This window comes from Apium graveolens, chromosome 9, assembly GCF_009905375.1.
Source record: "Apium graveolens cultivar Ventura chromosome 9, ASM990537v1, whole genome shotgun sequence".
Taxonomy (NCBI): Eukaryota; Viridiplantae; Streptophyta; class Magnoliopsida; order Apiales; family Apiaceae; genus Apium; species Apium graveolens.
The window spans coordinates 62,414,128-62,434,668 of record NC_133655.1 but is presented as its reverse complement, the minus strand read 5'-3'; the positions used below and the strand labels follow the sequence as shown (position 1 = coordinate 62,434,668).

Below are 20,541 nucleotides of genomic sequence, written 5' to 3'. Positions count from 1 at the left end.
AGTTGAAGCCGCACGAGCTAAAGTATCCGACGCATGACTTGGAACTAGCCGCCATAGTGTTCGCACTCAAGATTTGGAGACACTATCTCTATGGAGAAAAGTGTGAAATCTACACGGATCACAAGAGTTTAAAGTACATTTTTACTCAGAAAGAGCTCAATATGAGGCAGAGGAGATGGCTGGAATTGATTAAGGACTATGACTGTTCGATAAATTACCATCCTGGAAAGGCGAACGTAGTGGCCGATGCGCTGAGTCGGAAGGAAAGATTGAATATAATGATAACATCAAAAGAGTTATCCGAAGAAATCGGAAAATTTGAATTGGAACTTTGTGCTTATGGGAAAGTCAAAGAAGTTTGTCATGCAATGACCTTTCAGCCAACACTACTGGAAAAGATAAAGAAGTATCAAGAGGAAGTAATGGAAAAAGAGAAAAATCAGTTATCTGGAGAAGAGATTAATACTAAAAGGGATGAGCAAGGAATACTAAGGTTTTCATCCAGAATATGGATTCCCCATGTATCTGAATTAAAGAATGAGATCCTCCATGAAGCCCACCATTCGAAATTTTCAATCCACCCGGGAAGCACCAAGATGTATCAAGACTTAAAGAAGAACTTTTGGTGGCCAAATATGAAAAGAGACGTGGCAGAATGGGTTGCGAAGTGCTATACCTGTCAGAAAGTAAAGGCAGAACATCAACGACCAAGCGGATTAATTCAGCCCCTGAAGATTCCAGAATGGAAATGGGAAAATATCGCTATGGACTTTATAGTAGGACTACCACGAACAAAGTCCGGACATGACGCAATATGGGTTATAATTGATCGTCTTACGAAGTCGGCGCATTTCCTTCCAATAAATGAGAAGTCGTCACTGGACAAGTTGGTTCATCTGTATGTGCACGAAATCGTATTAAGGCATGGAGTACCTGTATCAATAGTTTCAGACAGAGATCCCCGATTTAACTCAAGATTCTGGAAGCAATTCCAGGAATGTCTTGGCACGAAGTTGAATATGAGCACGGCGTATCACCCGCGGACTGATGGCCAGAGTGAAAGAACAATTCAAACAATTGAAGACATGTTGCGCAGTTGTGCAATCGATTTTGCTGGAAGTTGGGACGACCACCTGCCATTAATTGAATTTTCATATAACAACAGCTATCATTCCAGTATCGGCATGCCACCATATGAAGCTTTGTACGGGCGAAAATGTAGATCACCAACAAGTTGGGATGAAGTAGGAGAAGGAAGAATTCTCGGCTCAGAATTGGTACAACAGTTGCATGACTCAGTCAAGTTAATTCAGAAAAGGTTGCTTGCTGCTCAAGATAGACAGAGGAAGTATGCGGATCCAGCGCGTAAGGATGTTCAATTCCAAATTGGCGAAGCTGTGTTACTAAAAGTGTCACCTAGGAAAGGGTTGATAAGATTTGGCAAGAAAGGAAAGTTAGCACCTAGATACGTAGGTCCTTTTGAGATTTTGAGTCAAGTAGGAAAGGTGGCCTACGAGTTGGCCTTACCACCTCAGTATCAGCATGTGCATAATGTGTTCCATGTGTCGTTGCTTAAGAAGTACAATCCTGACGCTAGCCATGTGATAGAATATGAACCTGTAGAAATTCAGGCAGACCTGTCATTTGTGGAGCAACCGGTTAAAGTACTCGACTGGCAAGTAAAGAGTCTTAGAAATAAATCAGTAAAGTTAGTGAAAGTACTTTGGAGGAACCCTAAGGTCGAAGAGTCGACTTGGGAGTTAGAGTCTGATATGCGTTCCCGGTATCCTCATCTGTTCTCTTAGATTCTGGGGACAGAATCCCTTAAGGGGGAGAGGATGTTACGACCGGCATTTTATGTAATATTATTTGTGAATAATATTAAGTTAAATAAAAATATATTCAATGCTTGTACGTTTGTGTGAGTGAAAATTTATGCATTATAAATTTGCTTTGGGTAGTATATGATTTTTCAAAGCAAGAATTTATTTAATTTCTTTATTTTTGATTTATAAGGAATATTCTAAGCTTTGGAAAAATTTTCTTTTAAAAGACATTTTGTACACAAATTGTGAAAATGATTTTTATAAAGTCTCTAAAAATCCAAGTTATTTTATGGTATAAATTTTATAATTTTTGAACTTGTACTTTATTATATAAAAATAAATCTTTGGAAATTAGTTGCTTAATAATTATCAAATTACATGAATAACCTTGCATGCAAACTCTTTTCTATTTAACCAAAGGGCAAAGAAGACATTCTCCACCCCACTAACTCACATTTTGCTAGCCAAATTACCTCCTTGACCTTGCATGCAAACTTGCCTAACTTTAGCTAGAGGGTTACTCTTGTCATTTCCTAAATCCACTCACATTTAGCCTAGTCAAAGACATAAAAACAAAACTAAAGTGATGATCACTCCATTTTCACTCCACCCTCCCCTTTTCTCCTCCCTCCCTCTCGGCTCAACCCTCCCTCTCGGCCATCCCATAGCCGAGGCCCTCCATCCCCTTCATTTCTTCATTCTTTCACCCAAACAATCATCTTATATTCAAGTAATTTTACTCCCTATATGTTATTCTTATATATTTCAAAAGTATAGAGTGAAAAACCTATGTTTTGACCTTGCATGGTGATGTTTTGGTTAAACTCAAAGTGAACCTCCTTGATTCTTGTGAATCTAAGGCTTTCACCATGAGTTATAGTATCATAGGGTCAAGAATGGCTAGACATAAGAGTGTTACACCTATGCGAATGCTGTTTTTACCCTAATCCATTCGGCCATGACTTGATAGGAGCCGAATGGATGGTGTTTTGTTGCCTTGTTAACATTTTTGTGTATTTTGTGATGATAACATGAATTTTGTAGTAAAGTCTTGATAAAATCCTTTTGCATGCTAGTTGATCATTTAGTTGTAATCCATGTTAGGCTTGCATGTTGAATTATGATAAAAATTTATTTGGAAATCATGTTGTTTTGGTTTGAAAAACCCGAAGGCATGCATGCATGTGGAATTCTCTTAGTTTGTTGTGAAATTTTGATTATTTGGAAAGATTTTGTTAGTGAGCCTTAATTTCAGTAGGAATAATATGATAATATTGATTTATGCTTCTTGTTGCATGGTAATAATTTGCGGTTATCTTTTATAAAAATATATATCTTGTTGTTTCAAAGGCATGAAGATTTGCGATTTGTTAAGAGTAGTCTCTTTTGTTTTGCCATAGTTGCACCTTAGGTAAGGATGATCTCACCAAGGGTATTTTAAGAAAAAGGGAGTTAGTTCAGTAGAATACCAAGTATAAGTCTTGGTTTAAGTATTTAGTTGTTGATAATTGGGTTTGTCAAGTCAAAACCTTGGAAAATGAGAGTTATAGTTTCTGCAGAAAAATCAGTTTAGTACCCTGAGGTTTAGAGTGAGTTTTGACCATGTCATTGATGTGCACTTTGAGGCCCAAGCCACCAGAAGTTAGTATGGGGAGTATATAATAGGTTTTAGGAGTTGGTTGGAGGTTTGCATGTCATTTGGTTAGGTGCACAAGTAGAATAACAAAATCTGTCCAGCAGGGGACAGTTTTGTTGCAACTTAGAAATAGGGAGATTTGGCCATGTCATGGGTAGGCCCTCATTAGGCCCAATTGGGCCTTAGTTAGAGGGTATGTCAGAGAAGTTTTTCCAACCATAGTTCATAGGATATGAGCTAGAACCATGTGTCACAAGTTAATTCAAGTCAGGGCATTTTCTGCCCAGAAAAACAGGGGAACCTTGGACTTTTAGCTTAGGCCCAAGAAGGCCCAAGCCAGGCCTTTGAGCCACATCAAGCTTGTGAGATGCCCTTAGGTCAGGAGAGTCTTGTGTAAAAATTTTGAAGAAAAACTTGTAGTTTAAGAGTGTCTAATGCACTCAAGAAACCTTAGTTACCATTCTGAAATTTGCACCAGTGAGCACTTTCACTTATCACATAGTTTTAGGACACTTAGAAGTGAGTATTAGGTCGACCACCATAGTTGTAAGATAGTATAAGGTCAGTAGAACAAAAGGCACAAGTGAGGGTCAATAGGTTTTGGATAATTTAGGAAAGGCGCATTGAGTTAGGAAGCCCAAATTCGAAGACTTCGTTTAGTTAGCGACCAAGTAACTTAAGTGGTGAGTCGAGATCATCCAAGCCTAGTGTGGCATTATGGTGTATATGATGTTATTTGGTATTAATATACGATATGTGATTATGTGGCTACGTGTGTACATTTGAAAATATAAATGGTGGATATGAATTAAGTGTGTATAGGCCTAAGTGCCATCCATGTTTAATTTCGGGTTGTAAATAGGTTAAGATGGAAAGAATATATTATAATGAGGATTATTATTATTTATGTAGGATCTCGAGACGAGGGAAAACTTGCCATAAAAGTCGAGTGAAGCTCCAGTTGTTGCTCCTACCAGTCAGACCAGACCAGTCTATCTCAAGGCAAGTGATTCAACTTGACCTTCGTATTTACTGTAAACAGTTCATATATATATCGATGCAATTATCCTGAGTCATTTTGATATATTTAAATCAAGAGTATCTTTTGTTTATCTTTGAGTTACATAGAGATGCCATGAACCCTCGAGTACGTATTGCAAGTAGTTCAAAAGTCTTTCATGATAGTTTAATGCCATGATAAAATAGAGATTTGTTATAATACCTTATTGATCCTTTTGATTATCATGCTATTGATCCCTGAGAAATCTTGATATTGCACCCTGATGCTTTGATTCAACTCTTGAAATAACCTCGATAGAAACTTTATCTTGATACCTAAAAGCCAATCATTTCTTAAATTCATTCATGATTGTTTGATAACCCTATCCTTACCCTAAAAGCTTGATACCCTGTTATATCTTGAGCTGATGATCACTTTCTTTATATTTTAACACCTCTATCCTATTGGAACCAGTGATGCTTATCTTCTTGATGTTCTAATACCTATACCTTGTCTACAACCATTGCTTTAAGCCTAGTTTGGCATTACTCTTTCATATTATCCAATAGCCTTGCTTAATTTCCTTGTCAAAATTCTTGTTTACGGAAATCTCTCGATTACCCTAATATAGTAAAGTCTAGTGGATCATGGCCCTGAGATTTAGTGTCATATTTCCAGTGTTTCAAGTTGACCTATAATCCCCTGATAAAAAAATGATTTCAGTCAAAAGAGATTTTGTCATAAATCGGCATCAGTTTTCAAAATGAATAAAAGGTGGATTTTTCAGTCCCAAAGGGGGACAAATGTTTTCTTGAATGGTGGATCTGGACTGAGACGCGAGTCCTTTCCACACTTATATTAGGCTTAAAAGTTGCCTAGGGATTCCCAATAATGTTTTAGAACCCAGCGAGGTTCGGGATTACTTCGCGGCTGATCACCGGCTGTAATCCGTAGCGTCATAAAATGATTTTGATTAAGAATGGTTTTAAAATTTGTTTTGATGTAAGCAAAATGATGCCAACTCACATAAGTTTTATCTCTCGATTATCATTGATTATGTCATTCCATTGTCATTCCTAAAGGTATATCTCGATTTATGTTTTGCGTTGTACTATTAGCACTTGTTGAGCTTTTGGCTCACTTCTTGCTTTACCCTTATATTACAGCTAGCAGCTATGGTTAGATTCAAGCAGACTGCCCGTAAGACCTGTGATGCTGATGCTTATGTTCGAGCTCAGGTAGAATAAGTAATAATAGTTGTGTGAGGACTCGGTATTTGTAATCAGATGTAATAGTTGGTAGTGTTGGGCTGTTCCAAACCCTAAACTGTAAGATCTTGGATTTTGGTTGTGTATTCTTCATTAAAAAGATGTAATAGCTATATTTATTTCGCTATTTAAGTTGGGGGTGTGACAGTTGTCTTGATGTGTGACTGAGTTTTGATTATTAGAAACTCCCCCTGAGTTTGTTAATCTTTGATTTGAGAAAGGAGAGCTTTCTGTAAGTGATCTATTCTGACTTCCACCTTCTCTTGATGACCCGACGGATGGTGCACTTTGTGTTCCGACGGATGAAGCTGATTGTCTCCCGACGGATAAGGCAGATTGTCTCCCGAAGGATGAAGCATTTTGCACCTCGACAGATGTTGAATTATGTGCTTCCTTAGTTGTAGATTTTTCTACATTATCCTTATTCACTGTTTCTTAATCACTTTCATCATCACTGTCATCACTAACCATCTCCACATTATCAAACTTGAGGCTTTCATGAGAATCTTCATCTGGCAGTCCTTTAATCTTTTTATCATCAAACACAACATGTATTGATTCCATAACAATGTTGGTTCTAAGATTGTAGACTCTATATGCTTTTTCCACAGCATATCCAACGAAAATTCCTTCATCTTCTTTAGCATCAAACTTCCCATGTTGATCAGTTTGATTCATCAAGATAAAACATTTGCAGCCAAAGACATGAAGAAAATTTAGGGTTGGTTTCTTGTTCTTGAACAATTGGTAGGGTGTCATCCACTTTGCTTGATTAATCAAAGAAATATTCTGAGTGTAGCAGGCAGTATTCACAGCTTCAGCCCAAAAATATGTTGGTAACTTTGATTCTTCAAGGATTGTCCTTGCAGCTTCAATAAGAGATCTGTTCTTTCTTTCCACTACTCTATTTCGTTATGGAGTTCTAGCTGCAGGAAACTCATGCATTATCACATTCTATTCATAAAATGATCTCATCACAGGATTCTTGAACTCAGTTCCATTGTCACTCTTGATTCTCCTTACTTTAAAATCAAGATGATTGTTGACTTGCCTTATGTGATTGATGATGATTTCACTAGCTTCATCTTTAGACTTTAGGAAATATGTCCAAGAGAACTTTGAGAAATCATCTACAATTACTAGGCACAATCTTTTCCTTGAAATGGATAACACATTGACTGGTCCAAATAAATCCATGTGTAGCAAATACAAAGGTTCTTCAATTGTTGAATCAAGCTTCTTTCTGAATGATGCTTTAATCTGCTTTCCCTTTTAGCAGGCATCACACAATCCATCTTTAGAAAACTCCATTCAAGGAATGCCTCTAACCAGTTCTTTCTTGACAAGCTCATTTTATGGTCTTGAAGTTTAGATGGGACAACTTCTTGTGCCATAGCCAACTTTTATCTTGACTTGCTTTATAGAGAAGACAAGTGACAGATTATGCATTAGATGAGTTGAAGTCAGCTAGATACACATTTCCTTTTTTCACTCCAGTGAGAACCACTTTGTTACTTCTTTTATTTGTCACAACACAGGCTTCTGAATTGAAGGTTACTGAATTTCCCTTATCACAAAGCTGGCTGATACTCAACAGATTATGCTTGAGACCATCCACTAGGGCAACCTCTTCAATGATGACATTGTCTTTTGAAATTAAGCCATATCCCACAGTATAATCCTTGCTGTCATCTCCAAAAGTAATACTTGGGCCAGCTCTCTCCTTGAACTCTGTGAGCAGGGTAGAATCTCTAGTCATGTGTCTTGAACAACCACTATTTAGGTACCAAAGATTCTTTCTATTTCCCTGGACACATCATAACCAAATCAAGTTGATTTTGGTACCCAAGTTTCCTTGGGTCCTGCCTTGTTAGCTTTCTTCTTTGGTTTCTTAGGTTTGATCTCATTTGACTTGGGAATTTCTGATTTATCCTTAGTCATTTGAGTTGGACCTTTGAAACCAGTCATTTGAACAGAATTATCATGCACATTTTGATTAACAGGAAAAGGCATGTTGTTTGCAAACATGTTATTCCAGTAAGCATGCTAAATGGCATTTGTGGCATATTAAATGCATCATAATAAGGATTAGGTACAAATGGCATATTAGCAAATTATGCATTCATATTCTGAGCAGACATAGTATTCATAGGCATAGAAGGCATGCCATTAATGTTGGGAAAAGGAGAGGGTACAAATATAGGAGTAGGCATGGCAAGTTTGCAATTAACTGAAAAATGATTAACACTACCACACTTAACACAAATTTTTCTTGGAGCATACTTATCAGGTGTGTAGTTGTTATGTTTGTTAATCCCTACTTTCCCATTTCTATTTTTTTTCTTTATATTTTCTGTTTTAACCTCAATCTTTTCTAATCTTTCATCCAATTGCTTGATGGACAGATGACTAACATTCACTTTCTTCTCCTTCTTCACTTGACTTGATTCTCCTGAGATAAAGTTTTTGGAAACCGATCCATACTTTTTTTCAACTTGGCAAGTTTGGCTTTGCTCACAGAGTTGCTCACAGCCGACAAATATGGCTCTTTGTCACTCGACGGATAATCCTTTTAATTATCCAACGGATGGATTTCATCATCTGTCGAGTCCAATCTGTTAGCAATTCTTCAACCAAATTGGATTCCAGCTTCTCCCTACCCTTTTTCCAGGCTGCATCACAAAAGGACTCAGTACCTTGAACTTTAGTGATTTGAGCGTGAACATCTCTCGATGATTTCCATGCTTTAATCACTTCCTGTTCTCGTTCAAGCTGCTTCTTTAAAATCTCTTATTTCTTTAAGGACTCAGTTAATTCATCCTTAGCAATCTTACACTCAATTCTCAATTTTTCAAATTCAATAAACTGAGACTCTAGCACATTATTCCTCTCACTTAAAAACAAATTGTTTTCTTTAATTTTAGCATTTTCTTTAGTGAGGGACTTAAGTGTAACACGCAAGTGATATAATTTTGTAGACATGTCATTGATTGCATCATTACACTTAGCTTTAGATAAATGTGCTAGGTTGGTGGTGATTACCTGATTACTTGAAGAACTTGTTTCTGTTTCATCATACTTGGTCATCAGGGCTAGATTGACATAGCTTACATCTTCATTTTCATCCAATCCATCAGCTGCCCAGTCATTTTCCTATGTAATTAAAGCCCTTTCCTTTTGCTTGAGCAACTCAAAATATTTTTGTTTGTAATCAATATGCTCAAACTTCTTTTTGCTGGAATCTGACTTTCTGCACTCACTGGCAAAATGCCCTGCCAAGCCACATCTGAAACATTTGAATTTGGATTTATCCACCATGTTTCTACTTGGCTTGGCTGCTCCAAAGTTCTTTTTGAACTTGAGCTTGGAAAATCTTTTGGAAAGGAATGCTAAATGCTCATCAATATCATCCATGTCATCTTGGCTCAAATGATCTTCATTTTCAGCTACCAGCCCTTTGCCCTTGTTCTCACAGACCTTTGAAGTAGACTCAATAGCTTATACCTTCATCTCTTTCTCTTTCTCTAACTCAACAACCAGTGCTATGGACCCTCCTTTCTTCCTTCCTTTCTCCATCCTCTCATCTTGCTCTATTTCAAGCTCATAAGTTTTTAGGATGCCATACAGTCTCTCCAAGGTAAACTCCTTGTAATCCTGAGAATTTCTCAATGAGACTGTCATTGAAGTCCACTCCTTTGGAAGAGATCTAAGGAACTTGAGGTTAGAGTCTTTTGTCTGATAGACTCTTCCATGCAATTTCAGAGCATTTAGTAGTTTTTGAAACCTACTAAAGATATCAGTGAGAGACTCACTATCTTCACAATGGAAGTGCTCATATTGCTGAATTAGTAGCTGCATCTTATTCTCCCTTACTTGCTCAGTACCATCACAAATAATCTAGATAGTGTCCCAAACCTCCTTGACTGTTTTGATGTTAATGATGTTATCAAACATGTCACCATCAACTCCATTGAACAATATATTCATGGCCTTCTTGTCTTTCCTGACTTGCTCAATATCAGGATCTGACCATTCATGCCTAGGCTTGGGAACAAATGGTTCATTGCCAGTTCCAGCACTCATTGGTACATGAGGTCCTCTCTCTATGCAATCCACATAGGCCTCATCTTGAGAAGGAAGATGTAGATTCATTTTCACCTTCCAGTGGTGATAATTGTCTTTTTCTAGAAAAGGAATTTTAACTCCAACATCCTTCTTGTTCATCTTACTGTTTGTTGTGATCTTTACACTCTTTGTACTTCAAGAGCTTGCTCTGATACCAATTGTTATTCCCTAACAATACAACAAGAATTACATAAGGGGGGGGGATGAATGTAATTCTGGCTTCTTTTCGAGATTTATAAAAATGTTCTAACTCAATATATATATGTATAAGTGTTTTGATTTGCAAAGTGCGGAATAAGAAATTATGTAAATCAAACACAAAGTAATAAAAACACAGTCTTTAAAATTTTCTGGTGGATTTGAATGTATCCACCAGATATATATATATATATATATATATTTGAGAACTCTGTGAAACTCAAGTTGGCTCACAGCTGCTTTACAAGTGAACAAACAAACCACAGAGAAATTCTTAACAGATACATCCTTTTCTATTTCTCTTCTAAATGTGTTTTCTTAGTTTGATGTTGTTGTTCTACTTGCTACACTTGGTTTATATATCACCAAGTTTACATTTTAATAAGACAGGATAATAAAACAAAACCTATCAAGTCTAACTCTATGCTGCTTCATTACTCTATTCCAGCATCTTTGAAAATCTTTATAACTTGCATAGAAATGGTAATGCTTCTTTGTTCTCAATTTCCTGCTAAACAGGCTGCCACATTCCTTTTGCAAAACACCCAACGCATGTGACTATGTTGTCACTGTCAACAGATATTTGAATTGATCATCCGTCGGGTACATGCTTGTTATCCGTCGGGTGGCTTTGTTGATCATCCGTCGGGTAGCTTTGTTGATCATCCGCCGGGTAGCTATTTGACACTTGACTCCTTTTCATTTATGCAAAATTACATGACATCTCATATTTAAAATTAATCAACCTATTCTGCATATCTACTAGTAGTCAACAAGACACATATGCTACTACAGAATCTACACAAAGTTGTTTGCAGAAATGTGCTGCAAAACTTATTATTACATAAGTACTCACTCGATGGATGTCAAATCATCATCCGTCGGGACTATATTGGATCATCCGTCTGGACTCAATTTGATCATCCATCGAGTGCTACAAAATTCACTAAGTTAAATCTACTAAGATGTTTTGTATGATTTATCATCAAGTTCACAACATATTCCTAACAAGAGTCTCGGTACCCAAATGGATCTATACATAGAGGTGTAGTACTGTATCTTGACTGATCAGCGAGATATAGGTGCGAACTTGTGTCCAGTCTAGTTTATTGATACTCGCTGATAGTGGCCTTCATTCTCCTTTACAGAAATACATATTTACTTATACAATCAGATTACCGGTTCGTTTAGCTATATCATAAAAATGTTTATATATTTTGGGCTTGTTGAGCAAATTTTGGCTCACCCCCTTTGTTGTTATTCACCTTATTTGTTTTCAGTTAAGAAAGAGAATGAAACCTATCCGAACTCGTGTGGTAAAGAAGCGTGTCAAGCAGCGGGATCCTCTAATACACTACGCCTTAAGTGGGCTATTGTAATGCCTAAATGGTGTTACAATAGGCCCCAAAAGCGTTACAATAGGTCTATTGTAACACCAAGGGGCGTTACGTATACGAGCATTACAATAGACATCCTAATGTAACACTTCATTGATCTATTATAACAGAGAGGAAAACGTTACAATAGACACCTATTGTAACACTAACAGGCCCAAATGTAACGCAAAATGAGTGATACAATAGTTTGATCAAGATTGTATAAGTGGGACCACTGGTGCCACGTGGACCCCACCTATGGGTCCCACATTGCCTATTGTAACAGTAGAATTTATCTATTGTAACACCAGTTTTTAGTTAAGCAACAATGGAATATGTGTATTGTAACAGTCTTTGTATCGATTGTAACACTAGTAATATATGTAATGTAACTTTATATGTAGACAAATATTACACCAGAACAAACAAATATAACAGTTATTATAAATTTTTTGAAATATCAGGCCTGTTTTGAGAACAATCCATAATCAACAAAAACATCAAAGTTGCATATATAAATACATAAGAGTCTCAGCTTTGCAAACCAAACAACTACATAATAGTAAATTTTCCAAACCATCCCCAACGCCAATGACAACCAAAGTACTATAACATAACATCTAGGAAAAAACTACTCTTCGACTATTATTGGATATGAAATTATACAAAATAAGCTGGGAGAGAATCACTTTTTGCCCTTCCACACTTTCCTGATCTGGATACAAAATAACCAGGCAGAGAGATACTTGTTCTCCCTCATTCACCATTCCTTGCTCCTGTATACAAGTCACACCAAATTTCATAAGAATCAATAGAAGTTGATTTGGTATTAAAATGGCATAGTTGGAAGTTAATTTAGGATATGACATGAGGAACCAGTCACTTTTAAATTTAAAAAACCAGAGCCTCGATTGACGGGCTTACGTTTGAGTACGTGAGAATCAACCTTAGTTGATTTAGTGAATGTTGTTACTGCACTCATAGATTTGAAAACTAAGAATACATAATAAGGTAAAAGGGTTCTTTTGTTGATGATTTTAATACATAACGCTCTACTAAGAATCTAGTTCAAGTTCATGAGTTCATCTTATGTTCTTATCTCTCAGCAATATTTATTACTACAATGTTCACCTTAGAATTTTTGAGCAAACAACTATATTCCGTAGTTTCAGCGATAATAAATAAACAACAAAAAAATGTCAACTAATAACATAGTAGCACGTGGCTCAATACAAGATTATGATCGAAACATATAAAAAAAACATGAAACATTCAAACAGATGCAAGAAATTGAATAAATACATCAATATTCAGAATTGTAGAATATTTACTGAATAAGGCAAGAAAAATGTACATAACACACTTGAATAAAGAGGCAAGAAAAATTAAGTAAGGTTCAGACCTTGGTCTTGGTTTCACAATGAACATTAAGTTGCTGCAATATAATATCAAGAAAATCTAAAAATCTAATTAACCAAGGTATATCAAAGAATATTCAGAATCACAAAAAGAATTGGTATGTCGGCAGTCAAAGTCACGTAAGTGAGGTATGGTCCCCCGCCCATTCTTGCCAATGAGAATATCGCCGCAAATAAAATGTGATATTAAACTATAATTATGAGTAATTTAGAGAAAATAATTCAATTGAATTGTATATGTAAAAAGATATTAAAGGGTGAGAAAAGTCTAACATCAACAGCTAAATTAAGGTCAGAGTCCTTGTGACCAAGCTCTTTGAGGAGCTCTCTCATGTGAAGAAATGGACTGGACATCTCTGTTAATGCTATTGTTGTAACCATCTCTGATCCACACTAATCAATGCCAAAATTGTTACACTATCATGTTACTACAATTTGTTTTGTACCAACTATGAAAGTCCAGATTATAACAAGGAAAATGTGTAATGAAATCTAACCAAGCAAACATATCGTGCTACTTAAGAATGGTCAGTAGAATAGAATAGATACTCGAGAAAAAAAAGTAAGTATGTAAATTACCATTTTGTAGGCAAGGCCACCTCCCAGTCCGACAATGCTGACTAAATGGTGACGGAGTTATCGAGTTTAATTTGGTTGTCGAATAGGAAACATATTAGATCATATATCAGATATGCCACGCTAATCGTTAATGTTTGCTCATACATTTTCCATATACACACACTTTACAAATCCTTTCTATATTTGTCTGTCTTTAATAAAAAGCTAAGATTAACCAAACAACATTAAATTTTTCCATAACATATGAGTTACTACAAGCAGGCAACATAAACCGGCACTTTAGAAAAACATGCACATACCGTGAAGTATACGAGATCTTAGTCAAAATCAGTTTGTCAAGCAAGAAAGGAGTTACCTGGAGAGTAGTAGGCTGAGAAGCTAAAGGGCAAACATGGCATCTCCAATCTTGAATAGAGAGAACCGACAGAGTTACAGCTAAACAAGCATGAAGTGTAGAAACTATGCGGTTGGCGAAATCAAAAGAACGCCTATGAAATATCTTTCTTGTTAATAAAAATAAACTCGACCATAAGATCATTCCATATACAATCCAATTTACTATATGTTCTTCATCTCCTCCTATTTATAAATATTTATAAACTATATAATACCAGGCCTTTTAAAGAATGCATTTGGAGAAGCAAACAATATATCAGGTTGCTTTGACCCATATGAAAATATTTTACCTATTTATGTTTGATGATGATTCTATGTACAACCTAACTAAATGTATAGTCCCATTTTGAGTTGATTATAAAGTTTAACATGTTTGAAACTTGCTACTCCAAAGCAATTATTTATCTAAACTTTTAAAGTCATGGACAATAGACCATCAAACTAAAGTGTGAGAACTGACCACAGGTGTTTACATTATTTATACATGCGAGTAAAATCATTTAAGTTAAAACTACCTTAACTGACTATAAATTCTCATTTGGCAGGTTATGGTGGTAACTATAAAAAAATCAAAAGTGAAACCCCAATATAATATAACATAAGATACGACCAACCTATGTTAGATATGATCATCCTATTATGACCCACGTGGTGATGACATGTGAAGGAGTAAACCAAAAAAATGTTTTGTTTTAATACCTTTATAGAAAGATTAGTAACGGAATCAAGCCAAGTAATTGCAGAGCCGTGCCTGAAATTTTCAGTGCCCTGTTCAAAATCTAAAAAAGTGTCCTACTAAATTTTTAATTTTTTTTACATCAAATAATAAAAAAGCTAAATTTTATAAACAAAATATAATAATTAAAGTACAAAAAGTGATTTTATGACATAATCAAAATTAACTAAAAAACAGTTATACATTTAAATTTTAATATGTTATGCTATATATTAGAAATTAAATATTTATCTTAAAGAGATAAGTTATACATGTGATTTATGATATATTTTTTTGTAAGTAACTAAGATATAATATTGATAAAAAAATAAATAGTCAAATAAGAACTTATTTATACATAAACTTGTAATTTAGATCTGTTAAATCCATTATTTAATTTTTTATATTAAATTTACTTGTTTCATATAATATATACATTAAAAATGGATATATTCAAGATGAATAATATACCTAAAATTTGAATTATTATTTAAATGACATAATAATGTATATATTGTCACCAATAAAAAGTAAGTATATATAATCATATTAGTTAACTATAATTTTTTTTATTAAAACTAGTAGTTTACCTGGTCGAGAACATTGAAGGAGATTTACAAGGCATTTTTTGTTTTTAAATAATTTTTATTTTGGTGTTTTTAGAATTAATGTGACTTATTCAAGATAATAATTTAAAATTATTTAAATGTATAACATTTTTCAATTATTTTTCATTTAAAAAATTTCAACATTAAAAAATTATACTTTTTATCTAAACATTGTTTTCCTATTTTAGTATACATATATATACACCTGTATATGGAAAAATGTGCCCTATCATATCCACCACTCGCACACCCTCAGGCACGGCTCTGAATAAATGTAAAATATTAGCTTCAAGCTTTGCTTTGAAATGCAAGATTTGGTCATGACAATTATAATATCGAGTAGACCATCAGTAAAGAGTAGTAAATGCAATAAGCACCTGGAACAGTAGGACGGATTAAAGCATATGTATTAAGTTCAATGGATAAAACATTGGCAACCGTAAAGGTGATCCTTCGGACTTTACGTTTCTTAAATATGCACTTCCTCAGTTGGCTTGTGTAAATCAGATGAAAAAATGACAAGAACAAAAGAAAGAGAAGAATCCAGAAGGGACTTTTCCGAGGAGATAGACAAGCAATAATATACACTATAAGGTTAACTCTACCTCCTTCACCAAGCAGATTGTTTCATCACTATGCAGCAATCCGCAAAGATAATTTCAAACTTCTGTTAAGTTTATTTCAGCTATAAATTTACCCAAGTCTAATCTCATAAATGTACACCATATATCAACCCCATTATGTAAATCGTGATGTGTAATTCTTCCCCCATTTATCTATAATTTTTTATAAATCTGTGCCCTCACTTTTCACTACTTCTTCTTTTGACTAATTCGTTTTGACTAATTCTTGTTTTCTATTTAGTTGACTCAATCCTAGATAATTTTTCTACTAAACAACGGGAACGGGCAACCTTCTTGTTGTTGAGCCAGAATATATACAAAGGGAAGTGCTTACTTGGGTCAACAGAATCTGAGCCTTCAAGTTTGTAAACATCTGCATAACATCTGAGCCTTTAAGTATCACCTGTTTGTATACTTTAGACTGGATCAGATAACATGGAATACCTACTAGTAAGAACCTAATTGAGAAGCAGAACACCCTGAAATATTTATCAAAACACAAATTACATTTGACAATGTTGCAAAAAGTGCAAATAGCAAGTAATGTCTTATTATATTCTGATAAAAAAACAAGGGGTCACTACGCCATAAACTGGATTCCGCAACCATTCACACTAGGGTTGCAAACAAAAGTGTAATAATAGCCTTCAAAATCAATGTCTACCGCAACCCCTCTTTTTTGATGTTGCGGTAGAGTCAAAATGTGTTACCAAAATGACATATATAATTAAAGATGATTTTTCTAAATTTAACTAATTAATAATTTTTTACATATAAATGAAATAGTAATTAAAATATATATTTTATTTATTTTTAGAAAATAATATTAGTATATGAATTATTTTTAACTAAAATCACTAAATGAATTGAGTATAGAACATAACATCTTCTAATAGTTTTAAAATTTTATAAATAATTTAAAGTAATCAATTAATTGTAATGAATATGATGTGTTTAATTTAATAAAATTTATAAAATTAAATATATAAATAAATTGGCAATGACCAGGCTGCTGAAATAGATGGGTTGGGCCATTAAACTTTGACCCGCTAAGTTTTCCAGCAAGCGGGAAGTGAAAATTTCAGATAAAAAAATAAGGGGGAAATCAATTTGGGTCTATTAGGTCTTCTATCCACTTCACACGGCGACAATCTCTCTCCGCATCTCTCCAAAATGCTCGCCGCCGTCGTACGCCGTCTCCGCGACTCCGACTCCGCAAAAGAAATGTGGCTACATCGGAAAAGGTTCCTCGTACTGGACGAAGAACCTGTACTCAAAGGAAACCAATTGGAGACGATTTTTCTCAAAGTGTGCAATCGATGTCTAAAAGTACTAGGCGGGCCACAATAAGAGCTATTTGTGAGGAGATTGTGGAAGAATTTAAAACTCCTGCCGTCCATAGAAGCAGAAAGGCATCTAATGTTAAGAAAGTGAGTACAGTTCAGCGTGTTTATAGTACCAGGCGGTCAGCAAGATTGACGGAGCAGAGTAATGTTGAGTCAATTCCAGTGGAGCAGAAAGAAGAAAAGATTGTTTTACTTGTTGCTGAGCTTTCAAAAATTGATATGGTTGATGTTACAGATGATAAGAGCGTGTCCGGTATGTTTGTTAGTTATTCTTTGTTATTTTTTTCGTCTGTCTCACTTGCTAATTAGTATGATCGACTTAGAGCGTATATGTACTTCTGATTCAATAGCTTAGTAACATGTGCGCAATTAGTCTTCTAACCAAAGAATTACGATTCCTATGTCTACTGTTGCAAGGGCTGATTTTAATATTAGTGAATAATTGGACTTTTAGATGTAGAGCCTGTTAAGTTTTGAAAATTGAATATTATCATGCTATTTTATAATCTGTGAATAATTGGACTTTTAGATGTGAAATAATCTGATAAGTTTAAAGGTTTATAATTGTCATGCATCTTTACTATAGATAATTTATCTGATTTTATGATTTATGATATGTTGATTACAATTTATGCAGTCATTGACATAGAAATAGTGTTGCAAGAGCCTCTTATGAAATCAGATGCAGAGGCATTGGAAATTGTAAGCAATATTAAAGACAACGAGTTTAATGATCAAAAAACAAATTCTGAAAAGATCTTGAAGGTTGTTGATGAGTTAAATACTGTTCAAGTATGCCTTACTAATAGCTTGATGATTGAGAATGAGAATGAGAACGTGGGTAGTGTTAAAGAGGAAATAGTTAATGAACTGGAAGAAAAAGTTGAACTACTTGCTGAAGAAAAAGTTATTTGCGAGAGCTTGGTGATTAAAAATCAAGACCAGGGTATAAGCTTCGCTCTTTCTTTTTAAGTTTTATGGTGTTCAATCGTTTTTTCTTCTTGACCAAGATTATTTATGTTAAAATCTTATGAAGTGCCTATTTTGTTTACTGCTCTAGAGTATGCCATGGACACTGAGAATGATCTGGACAATGAGAATGATCGGGTAAGTGCACGGCGTTTCACCAGAAGGTAGAACAGATTTGTCTCATTTGAGAGGAGATAATGATCTGGACAAAATAGTTGATGAACAGGAAGAACAGTCAGAAGAGCTTTTCGATACTCTTGATGAATCACATTTTGTTCATGAAGTTATTGTTCACAACATAGAGATCGAGGAGAAGACTGAAAAAGAAAATGGTAAAGTTTTCTTCTAATCCTTTTTGTAAATTTCAAGGTTCAATTATAATTGGTCTATGCTTGGTCATGATTGTTTATTTCAAGACAGAATTCCTTTAACACCATTTTTCCTCTTCTTCTTGAAAGGAAAGGTCTGAGAGTTTGAAGCTTCAGGTGCAAGATAATATGATCAGGTTTTTTGTAATGTGTTGTTATAGTTTATTCATCAAACTAAGTAGAACCTTCTAATTATGTTACATGATCAGGTAGCCAATTAATGTGCTCAAGTTGTAAGTTTTGACACCAATATCAATCACAAAAGAAAGCCCCTGTCACAGTTACCGTTTTTTCATTTCACAATTAGCTCATTAATTATGTTCAGAAGCTGTTTTTCTTTTGGAGATTAATGTAACAATATATGATTCTTTCAGGATGAGCAGCAGTTGGACAACGTGGATAGCTACTCTGATAAATCAGCGGACTCTAAGCAAAGGTTTTCTGATGCAAGCACATACCCGTGGGATGCATTACCCATTAATGAGCTGGATGATAAGGTGTGCAACTGTGCAAGTAATTTAATTTTGTGCAAAGAAAAAAACTACCCGAAGCTCTGCTAATTTATCCATGTCCCCCCAAATCCCCTGTCTTAAGCTTTTGCTAATGTGACTTGAATTTTCATTCTGGGCACTGCGTTCGTAGTCCAAATTCATGAAAAAAATAACTACCATATTTGTAGGTCCTCATATTGTGAAGTTGTTTTCTTAAGATTGATGATGTAAGAATTTATGATCCTTTCAGGTTGAGCAGCTGTTGTATGACCTGGATATTCCCTTAAAGTTTTGTAATATTGAGCATAGACGTGTTAGTTTCTTTGCGTTCAACATGGGGGAACTTCCGCTGCTTCCCTGATTTGCTCAAATATAGGACAAAATAGAGACAAATATGTCAAAGTTGTAAACACAGTTTGATTATCTGAATTAGACCTTTGGTTATGCTATATATGAAACTGAGTACAATAGTTACATGATAACATTTTTTTGTATTGCTGAAAACAAAATCATGTGTAATACAAGGTATGTGCCTTGGACAATGTATGTTGTAAAATTAAAAATGTAATATATTGTTGTGATGTAATATATCAAATTTATGATTATTACTTATATATAGAAAAACACTAAAAAGAGTTGTAAAAAACACTAAAAAGCGTTGCAAAAAGGTTGCATCGATACCCCATATGTTAGGGCCCACAAATATTGTACAGATAGCCCAAACCCTATTGTAACACTTTTCAAGACCTATTACAACCCCATTGGTGTTGCAATAGCACATTTATGTAACGGATAACCAGGGGTTGCAATAGGGTGTTACCGGGGTTGCAAAAAACTCTATGGCAACGCCTGAAATTGCAACCCCGAAAAAGAGTCGCCATAGCCTTTTTTTGGCCTTTAGCAACGCTTTTTTGGCCTTTAGTAACGGTTTCTTGGGGTTGCGGAATCCAATCTATGGCGTAGTGGGTGGAATAGAATTTTGTGTGTATATGTATGTATAAAAAAACAAGAGAAGAAGATAGGGACAAAGACAATACAAAGGGGTGCTAGCAAACAATATACAAGAGAGAGATAGTACCTGAGAAGCAATTTATTTGTCAAATTGATGTTGGAATGGGGCGACTCTTTCAACTTCGTGACTCTCTGTTATAAATTTGAAGATCTGAAAAAGCCCTGCACACATAAATAGAGAGCGAATAGTTGAAGTTCAGTTAAATATAAGCCCTAATTGAATTTAAAAATGAAGAAACCCATATTTTGAACTCAAATTCAAAGCCCTAATTTCAAATATCAGCCTCATCCCATGAATTAATTGAGATCATAAACATACGACGAGGTTGTAGAGACAGTGCGATGAGATTGCAGAGAGGTGTCGTCTAGTGTAGTGGCTGGTGAGGTTTGAGAGAGAGAGAGAAAAAAAAGAATGAGCGAGAAATAATGTTGGGGAGAGAGAGTCTTGAGGACTGAGTTTTGTTTAACTCCAATCTGTCATTTAGGTGGGAAAAATGCCGCCCAATAATTCACCTAGTAAAATGTATATTATCTTATAATTTTTTTCATTTCACTTTTAATTTTAATTATTAAAATATTATTTATTAA

At 35.0% G+C, this 20,541-nt stretch overlaps 1 pseudogene; it reads right to left on the bottom strand.

The window, feature by feature from the left end:
• Window positions 1–12,913: 12,913 nt before the first annotated feature.
• LOC141685283 (uncharacterized) lies at window positions 12,914–14,097 on the bottom strand (annotated as a pseudogene).
• Between the last annotated feature and the right edge of the window lie 6,444 nt (window positions 14,098–20,541).